We start from the raw sequence: 15,158 nt of genomic DNA on the forward strand, positions 1-15,158 counted from the left end.
GGCAAACTCTTTCAATAAAGGGCCAGATGGTAAATATTTTAGGTGTTGCAGGCTGTGTGGTCTTTGTTGCAACTATTCAACTCTGCTACTGTAGTGTGAAAGCAGCCACAGATAATAAAGAAACAAATGAATGTGGCTGTGTTTCAATAAAGCTTTCTTTATAGAGACTGAAATTCGAATTTCTTACTTTTTACCTGCCACAAAATATTATCCTTCCTTTGATTGTTTTCCCAACCATTTAAAAATGTAAAAGCCATTCTTAAGCTCATGGGCCAGACTGCACAAAACAGGCAATGAGCAAGATTTGGCCCATGGGTAGTACTTTGCTGACCCTCTGCTTTCTCATCTCTTGATACTCCCTCACATGCACCATGCTTCCTACTGGCCACTTTTTCTTCCTTCCTTCCTTTCTTCTTTTCCTTCTTTCAAGATTTATTTATTTATTTGAGAGAGAGAGTGAGAGCAAGTGAGTAAGTGAGTGAGCGAGCAGGGGGAGGGGCGGAGGGGGATGAAGGGAGAGAGAATCCTCAAGCAGGCTCCACACTGAGCACAGGGCCTGACGCAGGGCTCGATCCCAGGACCCCAATTTCATGACCTGAGCCGAAACCAAAAGTTAGCTGTTTAACTGACTGAGCCACCCAGGCGTCCCTCATCTTTTAATTTTCTTAAAGATTTTATTTTTTTAAAATTACTTTTTAAAGATTTTATTTCTTTGACAGAGAGAGAGAGAAAAAGAGAGAGAGCACAGGAGCAGGGGGAAGGGGCAGAAGGAGAGGGAGAAGCAGACTCCCAGAGCCCCATGCAGGACTCTATCCCACGACCCTGGGATCATGACCTGAGCTGAAGGCGGATGCTTAACCAACTGAACCACCCAGGCACCCAAACATTTTATTTTTAAATAATCTCTACACCCAATATGGTGTTCAAACTTATAACCCTGAGATTAAGAGTTGCTTGCTCTTCCAACTGAACCAGCCAGGTACCCTCTCCAGAACCACTTTCACTGGCCTTGTTTTGCTTCAAGGCCTCTAAACCCCATGCCAGGGACCTTTCTAGGTGTTTTACATGTGTTAACCCATTTAATCCTCACAATAACCTATGAGGTAGATAGTATTACCATAGAATCCCCTCAAGAAAACTGGCTGGCTCACACAATAGACTCAATAACTATTTGTGAATTAATGAAGTCCATTATACAACCATGTAGAACATTATTCTCCTAACAAACTACGCTGTTTTCCTTGCATTTGTTCCTACTGTACTCTGTGCTTGGAATAGACTTCACTCCTTCCATTTCCACTACAATTAACATGATCTACTTTTCTTTTCTTTTTTTTTTTAAGATTTTATTTATCTATTTGACACAGAAAGAGAGAGAGCGCGCACGGACGCAAGAGAGAGCGAGCATGCACAAGGAGGGGGAGGGGCAGAGGGAGAGGAAGAAGTAGGCTCCCCGCTGAACAGGGAGCCTGACGCAGGGCTGATCCCAGGACCCTGTTCCACATGCTCCCATTTAGAACTATCAGACATCCTCTTTTTCTGGGGTTGGGCCTTTCTCTTTATATCCTTAGCACACAGAGCACACTCAATAAGTGCTTTCTGAATGAATTAATAAATGCCACTGTCCAAGAACAGCAACTTCTTCCCAGAGTGTATATTTTTCCAAAGCTGTGGACACAGTCTTCTAGCCACTTCATACAAACAGATGCTATGAATCCAACTAAGATCACCATGCCAGTATCTTTTAGGAAAAGGATATGTGTGTATCAGCCAGGCACCCCTAAATTCTTTTTAAACAACCACAGCACCTAGTATGTTGCCTAGCCTATAATGTCTTCAATAAGTATCTGTTAAAGTGAAGAATAGTATTGAACAAATGAGACACTGAAGAAAAGAAGAGAATTAACATTTGACAGTGCCACACTTCTGTGATCCAAGAGTCTGGCTCTTCCAGGTTCCAAGGAAGAGAAAAGTGCTGAGGTGCAGTGAAAGATGCATGGGGAAGGAAAGGGAGCCCAGGAAGCTCTGGCAGTGGGTTGCTGAGGCAGGCTAGAGCCGTAGCTCCCTGTTCCCCATTCCTCAGAAGGAATGCTAATGATTGACAGTAGTCTTGTCATGGTCTTAAAAGTGTCTTGGTAGGATGCCTGGGTGGCTCAGTTGGTTAAGCATTTGCCTTCGGCTCAGATCATGATCTCAGGTCTTGGGATCAAGTCTCACTTCAGGCTCCGTGCTCAGCAGAGACCCTGCTTCTCCTTCAGCCTGCTGCTCCCCCTGCTTGTGTTCTCTCTCTCTCTCTGACAAATAAATGGAATCCTAAAAAAAAAAAAAAAAAAAAAGCATCTGTGTCCATTGCTCATTTTTGTAGTAGTGACTGTCAAATTTACAACTCAGTTCCTTTCTATTGGTGTTTCACTCTTCTGTCCCTCCCTGTCCTTATGGTTTCAGCTGTATCAATTACCTTTTTCTCTGCTGTGTATTTCATATTTAAAACTCTCTTACAGAAAGGATCTGAATGCATCAGTTGGCAGTTGGTCACCATCTAATAAGAATACAGTTGACCCTTGAACAACACAGGTTTGAAGTACGAAGGTCCACTTATATCTGGATTTCTTTTTTTTTTAAATAAATACTGTACAGTACTATAAATGTATTTTCCTTATGATTTTTTATGATTTTCTCAATAACATTTCCTTTACTCTAGCTTACTTTATCTTAACAATATAGTATATAATACATATAACATTCAAAACGTGTTAGTTGACTGTTTATATTATTGGTAAGGCTTCTGGCTAATAGAAGGCTATTAATAGTTAGGTTTTTGGGAAGTCAGAATTTATTGTTGAATGTATTGCTAGTCAGGTATTACTTCCAGACCCTTTAAGGAACAGAAGTAAGAAATACATATTTTTTTAAAAAGATTTTATTTATTTATTTGAGAGAGAAAGAATGAGACAGAGAGAGCATGAGGGGGGGAGGGTCAGAGGGAGAAGCAGACTCCCCGCTGAGCAGGGAGTCTGATGTGACACTCTATCCCAGGACTCCAGGATCACGACCCCAACCGAAGGCAGTTGCTCAACCAACTGAGCCACCCAGGTGCCCAGGAATACATATTTTCTTAAAGATTTTATTTATTTATTTGAGAGAGAACACAAGCATGGGGAAGCAGGCTCCCCATGAGCAGGGAGGCTGATGTGGGGCTCGATCCCAGGACCTGGGATCATGACCTGAGCTGAAGGCAGACGCTTAACCGACTGAGCCATCCAGACACCCCAAGAAATACATATTTTTAAAAATCATGAGGTCATGTTGGCATTTCCAATTCAGATATAACAGTACAAGATTTCCCCCTAATTTTTTTTATCATTCTCCTCCGCCCACTAATTTTTTTGATTTTATGTTTGGATCTTTTTTCTCTTCCATTTAATATATTGATTCCTAAAAATATTAATATATTACATATTTGTCTTACAATATACATTAAATGGTTTCAAAATTACAATATTGACTAACAATAAAAAAAGACTAACAATAAAACTACTGCATAAAGTATATGATTTCTCTGCAGTTCTTTTTGTGCTTGGATATACTCTACTAATGGTGTACAGTCGGACCACTGTGTTTAAATGTCACTTGAGATAATTATTTGGTTTGAGTGGTTATATTTCTCTTGCTTACACAGTTTCATTTATTTCAATTTATTTTCAATTTTAGCATTTTTTCTTTCTGATTTGATTCAATCTTTGAATATATGAAACACTTCCATGAAGCAAAAGCAAAAGGTTATAAAAAGGCAAACAAACAAACAAACAAAATAAATAGGTGAAATATATGGTATGTGAATTATATGTCAAAAAAGCTGTTATTAAAAAAATAAAGCAGTTATTAAAAAAGGAAGAAAAGCCATGTATATTTGCATATAAAATACTTAAATGGAAGTTTATTTATTTATTTTTATTTTTAAAGATTTTATTTATTTACTCATGAGAGACAGAGAAGCCGGCTCCCAAGGAGCAGGGAGCCCGATGCAGGACTCGATCAGGACCCTGGGATCACGACCTGGGCCGAAGGCAGACGCTTAACCATCTGAGCCACCCAGGCGCCCTTAAATGGAAGTTTAAAAAAAGGCATATTCAAAGGAGTTTCCCTCTACTCTCTATCCCCTCCAGCCAGGTTTCTTCCCTGGTAAGTTACCCTTTTATTAGGTTTTAATTTACCCTTCAAGTATTTCTTATGCAAAAATAAGCAAATATATGTATATTCTTTTCCTCATTTTTTCTTACACAAAAGCTAGCATTCCATGCTATACTTTTTCCTTCCTTAACACTCTACCTTGTAGATTACCCCCATGTAAATACATGTAGACATCTTCAGGAATTGCTTTTTTTCTGTTGTTGTTTTTATTTTTTAAGTAAGCTCTATCCCTGGGGCGCCTGGGTGGCTCAGTTGGTTAAGCGACTGCCTTCGGCTCAGGTCATGATCCTGGAGTCCCAGGATCGAGTCCCGCATCGGGCTCCCTGCTCAGCAGGGAGTCTGCTTCTCCCTCTGATCCTCCCCCCTCTCATGCTCTCTGTCTCTCATTCTCTCTCTCGCAAATAAATAAAATCTTAAAAAAAAAAAAAAAATTTAAGTAAGCTCTATCCCTGCTGGAGGGGAGGGGGTTAGGGGGATGAGGTAGCTGTGTGATGGACGTTATGGAGGGTATGTGTTGTGGGGAACACTGTGTATTGTGTAAGACTGATGAATCACAGACTTGTACCCCTGAAGCAAATACTATATTATATGTTAATAATAAAAATAAATAAAAAATAAAAAAAAATAAAGTAAGAAAAAAAAAGTAAGCTCTATCTCCAATGGTGGGCTTGAACTCACTACCCTAAGATCAAGAGTTGCGTGCTCTACCAACTGAGCCAGCCAGGCTCCCCTAGAAATTGCTTTTTTTTTTTTTTTAAAGCAACATTTGCAATTGTGAGTTCAGATTTCATAAAACATGTAACTGTGTTACATTTGTTTTCTTAAAAAAAAAATACCGATTCCTTCAGTTGACTTCTAGAAGTATCCCAAATTCCCAAGTTGGCATTGATTGAAGTCTTGCCAAGCAAATATTTTTAAACCAATCACTACTTTCTATTCAATGTAAAGTTTTTAAGAAGTACCAGTAAAATTAGAGGCTTTGTAAGGACTTCAGTAATAGGGACATTCTTCTCTGGAAGATATGTTTGGGGGAAAACTTCAGTTATTTTTTAGATACATAGTTTATGTTCTCAACAAATATTTTTTGATGAATGTCATCATTATGCACCCATGCTGAAAACCCATATTCAATCAATGGCCAAGTTTTGTTGATTTCATCTTCTAAATATCTAAAATCTATTCTCTCTGTTACCTACTATTTCCTCCAGATCCTCATTTTCTCTAGCTTGGATCACTGTTAGAGCATCTCAAAATCCTCCTTATCAAGGCCAGAGGATTTTAATAATGCAAATCAGATCAGGACCACACCAAGCATAAAATCCTTCAGTGGTCCCCAATGCCTCATCATTTAAAAGTAAATTCCAAGCTCTCTGACAGATGTAAGGTCTTTTAAGTTCTGACCCCCGCCTCCCCCACTAGCCTCATCTCACGCTTCATGCTCCAGCAACAATAAATGCCTCGTAGTTACACACCCTCTACTCTTTCCCAGTCTGCACTACCTGGAATGCTTGCCTAACTTCTCAGAAGCAAAGCTGGTTGGGGTAGAATCCAGGAAACCAGTGTTCTTCCAGAACATACTCTCCCAAATGGGGGTCTTTCCGAAAAATTTAAAAATATGTAATAAGTTCATACGACAGTTACAAGTTATTAAAATGGACAAACAAGAGGAAACGGTTAGAGTTCAAGATGAAGATCCCCAGATCAGGCAGCTGAGGAAGTCATCTCTGTTTTACTTCCCCACCAATCAATGGCGTAGGCCCCACCTCTGGAGGCACCGGCATCTCTAGTTCCTGCAAGTTCTATTAGACAATCCGGGTATTCAACCCTCTAGAAAGCTCTCCTCTTCCTCCTACCCGACTTGACTTGGTATCCCCTCTTCAAAGCTCCCAATGCCCTAGGATAAATTTTTTTGCCTCAGACATGCCATTGCCCTTGTCTGAGGTTAAGGAACAGTGCTTATTTATCATTATGGAGCCAGAGTCCAGCACCACGTCTAGCACGCGGTTGACATTTAATAGAATTTATAGAATAAAGGACTAAATAAATGACAAGGCCTTCTCAGAGTTTGCTTTTCCTTTCATTATCTTCTCCCACACTCCGCCCCCACCTTCTCTAAGGTCCCGCCCCTTCCGCAGTGAAGCCCCGCCCCATCCCCGTCCCCGCCAGCTTAGGCTCCGCCCCTTTCTCTTAAAGTCCGCACAAGCCTACGCGAGTTTGGCGCCAACCGTATTTTTTTTTTTAGCCCTCCCAAAGGCGGGAACTAGTTATGTGCGCCGGGACGTGCTTTACGTGTGGTCTGATTGGCCATGGGTGCTCAGTCCCGCCTCCGCGTCCTGACTGCGTACTGGCATTGGTGGAGATGCCAGGGAGACCTCGGTGTCCAGAGAGGATCCCCGGCTATCTTGGGCTAGGCAGGGCGGGTAAGTTGATTTGGGGGTCCGGTCGGCGCGGGGCTGTTGAGGAAGAGACTGAACGGCGTGGTAGTGCCCCGAGCGGAAGCCGGCGGTTTCCGGGGAGCCAGGGAGTCCAAGGGAGCCGCGGAGTCGGGGGAGGGGGGCGCGCCTGATGTCCGCGGCCCGCAGGTAGCTGCGTTCCCGCCGCCCTCGGGTGTAGTTTCTGGGCTCGCATTTGCGTCTCTCTGTGGTCCCTCGAGAGTATCCAGGGGTGCTTGGGGCGAGCGCATGTAGGAACTGCCCTTCCGACTGCTCCTCCCGCCCCTCCCCCCCAAATCAATCTTGTCTTGGAATGCACTCCTTAAAGCTTTCGGATGCGATTCTGGAGGAATGTGTCTTTCCTAAGTGTCAGGTCATCCCTGATGTTGGTTGTTTCCGAGACTGTAATACCCGGAGAAGTTATCTTGATCTCCACAACGCCTAGAACAGCGCCTGGCACAATAGTTGGCCCCAACTCAGATGTTAATGTAGAATTCGTAGAAGCTCGGGATTTGTGCTTCAGGGATCAAGTTGGCGTTGACTCTCATTCCTCCCAGTGTTTTCCAGATTCTTCCCTGGTCTTTTCCATTCTCCGCACCTACAGCTCCAAACAGTTCCCTTTCCTCGGTGCCCCTCCCCCATCTCGCACAGTGCTGCTTTGATTGGAGTGGGACCGAGACCAGGGCAAGAATTCCCCAACCCCCACCCCAGTTATCTTCTAGCGTTTCTTCCCATTTCACAAGAGGTGGCCCCCTTTCAAAGAAAAAAATTATACTTTTATCTCTAATGAATATTCTTGTCTTTAATGAAGAAGCTGGAATGTAATCCCAGATATCCCACTTATCAGCTGTTTGACCTTGGGGCAAGTTTCTTAATCATTTGTTAATTTGTTTCCTCATCTATAAACGGGAAAAAGAATAGTATGTACTTTATGGGACTTTGGTGGGAAGATTTAAAATAATGTATTTGGAACATTTAAGGTCCAGGCATATAGCGTTCAGTATATGTGGTGTTTGTTATTATTTTCCCTTTACATTTTCTTCAGGGATCTTGCTGTATTACATTTAGCCTTTCCCATGAGCCTTAAGATACACTCTCCTCCCCTGGTTTTTTCCCTACAAATGCTTATTTCAGTCTGTCTTTTTAAGAAAATTTCCTTTAGACTGTCTTTTTAAAACAATGTCCTATCAAAAAAGGCTAGGTATTCCTTCTCTCATAAGCTTCGTCTTCACATCTGAGTCCATTGGAATTGTTCCTAAAATGATTGAGTGACCTTGCAGCAATTTTCTTTCATCATCATGGTTCTCAACATGTAAAATTTTGCCTCTCCACTTTGCATAGGTGCAACACTCCTCTATCAGTAGTATCTTGCATTGTATATTGAAATCTTCATTGGGGGAAGGTGAGAGCATGTGTGAATAAGCCCTCTTTCCGAGAGATTCTGATACATAATCCTTCCTCTTCTCCCTCCTCCTTTTTCCAGGAGAATCACTGGCCTTTGTGATTTCAAGAGAGTAATCTGATCTCTACAGATTGTTTTGTCTTTTGTGCTACATGCTCCAGTTTCCAGTTATCTATTAGACATCTTCACCTTGCCTGTCCTACAGATAATTCATCCTGTTTTCTTTGGTTCTACCAAAGCTAGGAACTTCACAGTTGTCGTTAATAAATTGGGAATTTCAGTAATTCAACAAATACTTTTTTTTTTTTATTACCTACTGACTTGGAAAGCCTTGTGCTGAGAGCTGGGGATACACTGGTGAACAGACAGAACCAGTCCTGGTCTTCATGGAGCTTACAGTCCAGTGGGTGAGATGGACATTTCTTTAGGAATTCCCACAAAAATGTAATCATAAACTGAGAAGAGGCCATATAGAGAAAGGACACAGTGGTATAAGAATATAATAGAGAGGGCCTGACTTAGTGGAGAGGGAGGGTAGCCAGGGAAGCCTCAAACATTACTTAAGCCAAAATACCAGAGATGAGTTAAGTGACTTGGAGCATTGAGGAAAGAGCACTCCCTGCGGAGGCGCTGTGGTGGGAGGGAACCAATGGCGTGTTCAAGAAGCTGAAAGAACGTGGGTATGATCAAGAGTAAAGACTGCGGGGAAATGGGAAGAAGGACACAGACTAACTGGAATTGTAGGCAGAGGCCATGTCACTCTAGACTTTGTAAGCAAAATTGTGACAAAATTTGTTTTTTAATCTAAAATCAGCAGGAAGCACTGACGGGTTTTAAGCACAGGAGGGGAACATGATCAGATTTGCATTTTTTTTTTAAAGGTTTTGTTTATTTGACACAAGCAGGTGGAGCAGCAGCAGTGGGGGGAGAAGCAGTCTCTCCGACGAGCAGGGAGCCCGATGTGGGGCTCAATCCCAGGACTCTGGGATCATGACCTGAGCTGAAGGCAGACGCTTAACTGACTGAGCCACCCAGGTGTCCCCAGATTTGCATTTTGAAAAGACAGCTCAGGCTGTGGTTTTGAAGTGGTCAAGAGTGGACATTTGAATACACTTTCCATGAAATCTTTTTGATTCTCCGCAGAAATCTCAGATCTGCTTGTTTATTTCCACTGCTAATAACTTAATCACCCCTCTTTGTCTCCTGTACTAATAGTCTGCTCTGTTTTTTGCTGCTAATATTTTCTGTACTCTTCTTGCTGGAGTTAAATTCCTGAAATGCAGATTTGATCATGATATTCTCTTGCTTTAAAGACCTTCAGTGGTTTCTCCCATTTCGTATGGGAAAAGTCCATATAATTGTGTAATATATTGCCTGACTTTTCTAAAACCTTATTTCTCAAATTCTAATCTGTGGGTATTCACACCCAGACTTGTTTGTGAGCTCCTAGATATAGTGGGGAGATGGTATCAGGAATTGTGTTTGCAAACAGGAACCCATTTTGACTGAACCTTGGGATTTTGGAAACCTCAGGATAGTGAATGATGGGGCTAGAAAGTAGGCATCAGTGTATATTAAGGTAAGGTGTTTGGACTTTATTCAATAGACATTGGGAAGTAATGGAAAGTTTTTGAGCAGAAAGTGATATGAGCAGGATTGCTTCAGAAAAACTAACCCAACAGTTGTGTGTAGCATGTATTTGGAGAGAGGAGATAATTAGGTAACTGTAGTGGAGCCTGAAATAAAATTCAGATGGCAAGAATGAGGATAAATGGGAGACACATTGTGGGCTAGTATCAGTAGGCTATTAGGGAAATCTAGTGCTACTCAAAGAAGTAGAGATGTCAGGAGGTGACAGATGTTGATGGAAAGATGATCTCTTGGTTTTGGACTTGGTGAGTTTGGATTTAGAGGAATGTGTTTATTAGCTGTAGCATATTATTGCTGACTACTGGTTTGTATTTTAGTACCAACAGTTCCCAGTTTTCAAGCATTCTGAGGTAGCAGCAGAGGAGTCTATAAATCTGATCTGGTACCCCTACTTTTTCTGGCAGTACTTATTCTTTATCCCCTACCCCCTTATGTTTGCTTATCAGGTGTTTAACCCAATGAAATAAATTTTGCTTTGCAGTTATAGTAAATAAGACATTGATGTCCCTGACTTCATTGCCTTAGGACAGCATTCAAATACATTTTTATAAGGACCCAATAGCATTTAGAGCTAGTTAGTTGTTATTGAAGTTGAAATAACTACAGCTCTGTGAAGTCGTTTCTGTAAGCTTTTTGTGGTAAACGAGACTGTAAGATAACAAATTTGCGTTAAGACACTAAGTTTGTGGTAAGTTGTTAGAGCAGCAATAAGAAACTAATATACTTGGGACACCTGGGGGGCTCAGTTGGTTAAGCGTCTGCCTTCGGTTCAGGTCATGATCCCAGGGTCCTGGAATCGAGCCCCTCATCGGGCTCCCTGCTCTGTGGGGTGGGGGGGGGGCTGCTTCTCCCTCTGCCTGCTGCTCTCTCTGCTTATACTCTCTCTCAAATAAATAAAAATCTTAAAAAAAACCAACAACTAATATACTCAGTCACACTATGCATATTTTATGTACTCAATAGCCACATGTGCTCAGTAGTTACATTGGACAGCTCAGATATACAGAAGAATTTTATCATTATAGAAAGTTCTATTGGACAGCACTGGTCTAATAAAGGTAGTTTTCTGGGTGCCTGGCTGGCTCAGTCAGTGGAGCATGCAGCTCTTGGTCTTGGAGGTTGTAAGTTCAAGCCCCATGATGGGTGTAGAGATTACTGAAAAATAAAATTAAAAAGAAAAAAAATAAGGTAGTTCTCAAAGTGTGGTCCTTGGACTAGCAGTGGAGATCCAGATTTTCAAATCTCACTCCAGACCTACAGAATCAGTAATTTGGGGGGGATGGACCCATCAGCCTTGTGTTCTAACTCTGTTAGGTGTTTCTGATGCGTGCTAAAGCCTAAGAACAACTTTAGAAAGCAAATGATTGCAATGGGTAGCTAAATGTAATGGTGTGTTCAGTGTATGTCAGTACAATAAGGGAATGAGGATTAACTGTGTCTCTAGAAAAGGGAGTTCTCTTTTATGGTAGCTGGGTTTGGGAAGAGGATGAGCAGTCCAGGTAAAGAGACAGAATGAGCAAGATACTGTGGAATTGAAGTACATGGCATAGTTCAGGAACTGCAAGTACAGACATTTCTGCTTTAATGTATGCATTTTTGAAAAACCTTCAGTTCTGTAACTCACTAAAACAGGGTTTATGGGAAAAACGGGTAGAATAAACAAAACCTATCTACTCATGTTACTAATAAAAAATCTTAAAAAAAAATTTGGCATAATTAACACATGTGAAATTCTTAATAAATATCTCAGTAAATACAGATTTTTTTTTTTAAAAGATTTTATTTATTTGTCAGAGAGAGAGAGAGCACAAGCAGGGGGAGTGGGAGAGGGAGAAGCAGGCTCCCTGCTGAGCAAGGAGCCCCATGCGGGACTCGATCCCAGGATCCTGGGATCATGACCTGAGCTGAAGGCAGACGCTTAACTGACTGAGCCACCCAGGCGTCCCTAGATTTTTTTTTTTTTTTTAAGATTTTATTTATTTATTTGACAGAGACACAGCGAGAGAGAGAGCACAAGCAGGGGGAGTGGGAGAGGGAGAAGCAGGCTCCCTGCTGAGCAAGGAGCCCGATGCGGGACTCGATCCCAGGATCCTGGGATCATGACCTGAGCTGAAGGCAGACGCTTAACGACTGAGCCACCCAGGCGCCCCTAGATTTTTTTCTTAAGAAAAAAGAAAGATGAAGGTAGATTGATAGAAGAAGGAAAAGGAAGAATTGAAGCTGTCGATCTGTGCAGACAAGAACAGGGACGTAAATAAACATCACAGGTTGTAGATATAGAGGCAGTTGCAAGTTTTGTGTGAAATACTGTGATGGCAGACTGGTTGGCTTTGGCTTACTGCCTGGTGTTTGGGTCCCTCACCCGCCTGCTGCCTCCCAAAGATTGAGGAAAACCATGCTTACACCCTGCAAGACAAAGCCTGTTACTGTACTGAGACCAGAGGAAGAAGGGACTAATGGGCATCTAGGATAATGGCATCAGCTTAGGACTAGATTCCTTCAAGGCTTGCTGCATTTAGCTGCTGTTACTTAACGGTTCAAAACTTGAACGATCTGGGAAGATCCCTGTCTGAACCAATATAATTTCTGCATTATGCTAAAATCGTTCTCTACTTCTCAGTAATGTGTGTGCTACCTTGCATTATAGAAACGTGGTGGTAGTACAGAATTTCTCATTTGGCTAAATGGGGCAGGTGAAGGGAGCAGTGTGAGATAGAAAAGTTGTGATATTTCTGGAAAGGCCTTGTTCTGTGCTAGGAAAGCTTAATTCAGTAATGTTTTGGGTAGCTCTTAAAGGTTTTTAACCTGGGAGTGAAACAGGTTAGACATCAACAGGATTTTGGCTTTAGTGTGGAAAGTGGTAGAAGGAGGGGCCCCTGGGTGGCTCAGTCAGTTAAGTGTCTGACTTGATTGCGGCTAAGGTCATGATCTCAGGGTTGTGAGATCAAGTCCAGTGTTGGGCTCTGTGCTGAGCGTGGAGTCTGCTTAAGATTTTCTCTCTTCCTCTCCTTCAGCCCCTTCCCCTGTGCTCTCAAAAATAAATAAATAGGGGCGCCTGGTTGGCTCAGACGGTTAAGCGTCTGCCTTCGGCTCAGGTCATGATCCCGGAGTCCTGGGATCGAGTCCCGCATCAGGCTCCCTGCTCCTTGGGAGACTGCTTCTCCCTCTGCTTCTCTCTGTCTCTCATGAATAAATCAATAAAAAAAATCTTTAAAAAAAAAAAAAAAAAAAAAAAGCTAGGCATTTGTTTAAAAAAAAAAAAAATAAATAAATCTTAAAAAAAAAAAAGTGGTAGAAGGAAGAAGGTGTTGGTTGTATGGAAACTAGCTAGAAGTTTTTTTTTTTTAAACTGTTTGTTTTTTAAAGATGTTATTTATTTGAGAGAGAGACACACACAGAATACGAGTGGGGGGAGGGACAGAGAGAGGGAGAGAGAGAGAAGCAGATTCCCTGCTGCGCATGAAGCGATGCTGGGCTGATCCCAGCTGGGCTCTATGCCAGAACCCTGGGATCATGACCTGAGCCGAAGGCAGACGCTTAACCAACTGAGCCACCCAGGTGCCCCAGCTAGGATACTGTGTAATAATTTAAGTGAGAAATAATTATATCAGAAACTGGAATAACTGAGTGGAAAGGAGACATTAAATTTGAGAGATTTAAAAATAAAATCACTAAGGATTTGTGATTTTAAGTGTGGATATAAGAAAAGTAAGTGTTGATATGAGTCAAAGATAATGGAAGTTTGTAGCTTGAGAATGAGTTGAGGCAGGGGATGATTGTTTATATTTCCCATATCCAGGCATCTACCCTATTTGCTTTCTTCCATTATTATGTCTCATATTCTTTTCATTCTCACTGTCTCCATCTTGGGTTTTCTTATTATGTGGACTTTCATAGTAGTCTCCTTTCCAGTTTCTTTTCCTATACTTTTGTCTTTCTAGTTCATTCCACACATTAATCTTTCTATTTCATTTCTTTATACTAATGCTTCTAACTCAAAAACCTTCCGTACTCTGACCTTCTGAATGTTCAAGACCAGATTCCTTGGACATTTAGTATCTTCTGTTGGACTCTAATTATGACAGTCTTATCTTCCAATCCTCTTCTTATTTAGAATTTACATATCTCCACAGATACCTCCCGCTCCTCCACTGATATGCAGGTCCTTCTTCTACAAAGCAAGTCATCAGCACTGTGTATGATTTTATTCTTCACACATCTTTGCCAACATTTGGGAGTGGATAGTGGCTACCAGGGGGCATGAGGAGTATTTCCAGGGTACTGATAATGACCTGTTTCTGAATTCGGGTGGCAGTTAGATGTGCTTAGATTGTCAAGAATCATAGGACTGTATACTTATGATTGTGTTTTGTTCTTTATGTTATACTTCATAAAAAGCTTAACTCCCTTTCTGTCAAAACAAAAAATGTCCTGACTCTACTAGGCCCTTTACAGTTCAATTTGAATTTTATGGTCAACTTCTTAAGTTTGACTGGAATTACATTATAGATAAGGTTGGGGAACATTTCCAACTTTGATATTGAGTTTTCCTATATATGAATTATGTATATTATTATTTAAAAAAATTTTTTTAAGATTTATTTATGAGAGAGAGTGAGCATGAGAACTCACGAGTAGGAGCAGGAGGTGCAAGAGGGAGAGGAAGAGAGAATCCCAAGTAGGCTTCACCTCGAGCGCAGAGCCTGATACAGGGCGTGATCCCATGATCCTGAGATCATGACCTGAGTTGAAACCGAATTGGACACTCAACTGACTGGGCCACCCAGGCGTCCCTAAAGATTTTATTTTTAAATAATCCCTACACCCAGCGTGGGGCTCGAACCTACAGTCCCGAGATCAAGAGTCACATGCTCTACCAACTGAGCCAGACAGGTGCCCCTACCCTGATACATTATTAACTAAGTCCATAGTTTATTCAGATTTTCTTCATTTTTACCTAATGTTTATCCTTTTTCTGTTCCAGGGTACCATTATGTTTAGTTGTCACGTCTTCTTAGGCTGCTCTTGACTGTAACACTTTCCCACATTCTTTGTTTTTAATGTCCTTGGCAGTTTTGAGGAGAACTATTCAGGTGTATTGTAGATACTCTACTATTAGAATTTGTCTGATGTTAGTCTCATGATTAGTCTGAGGTTATGGGTTTTGGTGAAGTTCACAGGTAAAGTACCATTTTCATCACATCATATGGAGAGTACATACTATCAACATGATTTATGACTGTTGATATTGACTTGATCATCTGACTGAAGTGTTTGTGGTCAGGTTTCCTCACTGTAAAGCCCTTTCTACACCCCGTTTCGTACTCTACTCTTTGGAAGGAAGTCACTAATGCACATTTGATAGTGTGAAATTATGCCCTGCCTGCTCTATAAATAAATAACATAATTTATTTGGAATTCTGCCTGGATAATTTGTCTCTTCTCCATTTACTAATTTATTGGTATCAGTATGGACTCATATA

General features: G+C 41.4%; 1 protein-coding gene across 1 annotated transcript in view; it reads left to right on the plus strand.

The window, feature by feature from the left end:
- The first annotated feature begins 6,518 nt into the window (after positions 1–6,518).
- The window catches only part of CASP8AP2 (caspase 8 associated protein 2), a 38,277-nt gene continuing 29,637 nt past the window's right edge, over positions 6,519–15,158 (plus strand). The window contains exon 1 of the mRNA XM_064597876.1: positions 6,519–6,611. The gene's annotated coding sequence lies outside the window, so the exon portion shown is untranslated. The remainder of the gene's footprint in view (positions 6,612–15,158) is intronic.

The sequence above is a fragment of the Mirounga angustirostris genome, unplaced genomic scaffold (assembly GCF_029215605.1).
Source record: "Mirounga angustirostris isolate CCGP_5_RB_7025 unplaced genomic scaffold, mMirAng1.0.hap1 SCAF_8, whole genome shotgun sequence".
Classification (NCBI taxonomy): Eukaryota; Metazoa; Chordata; class Mammalia; order Carnivora; family Phocidae; genus Mirounga; species Mirounga angustirostris.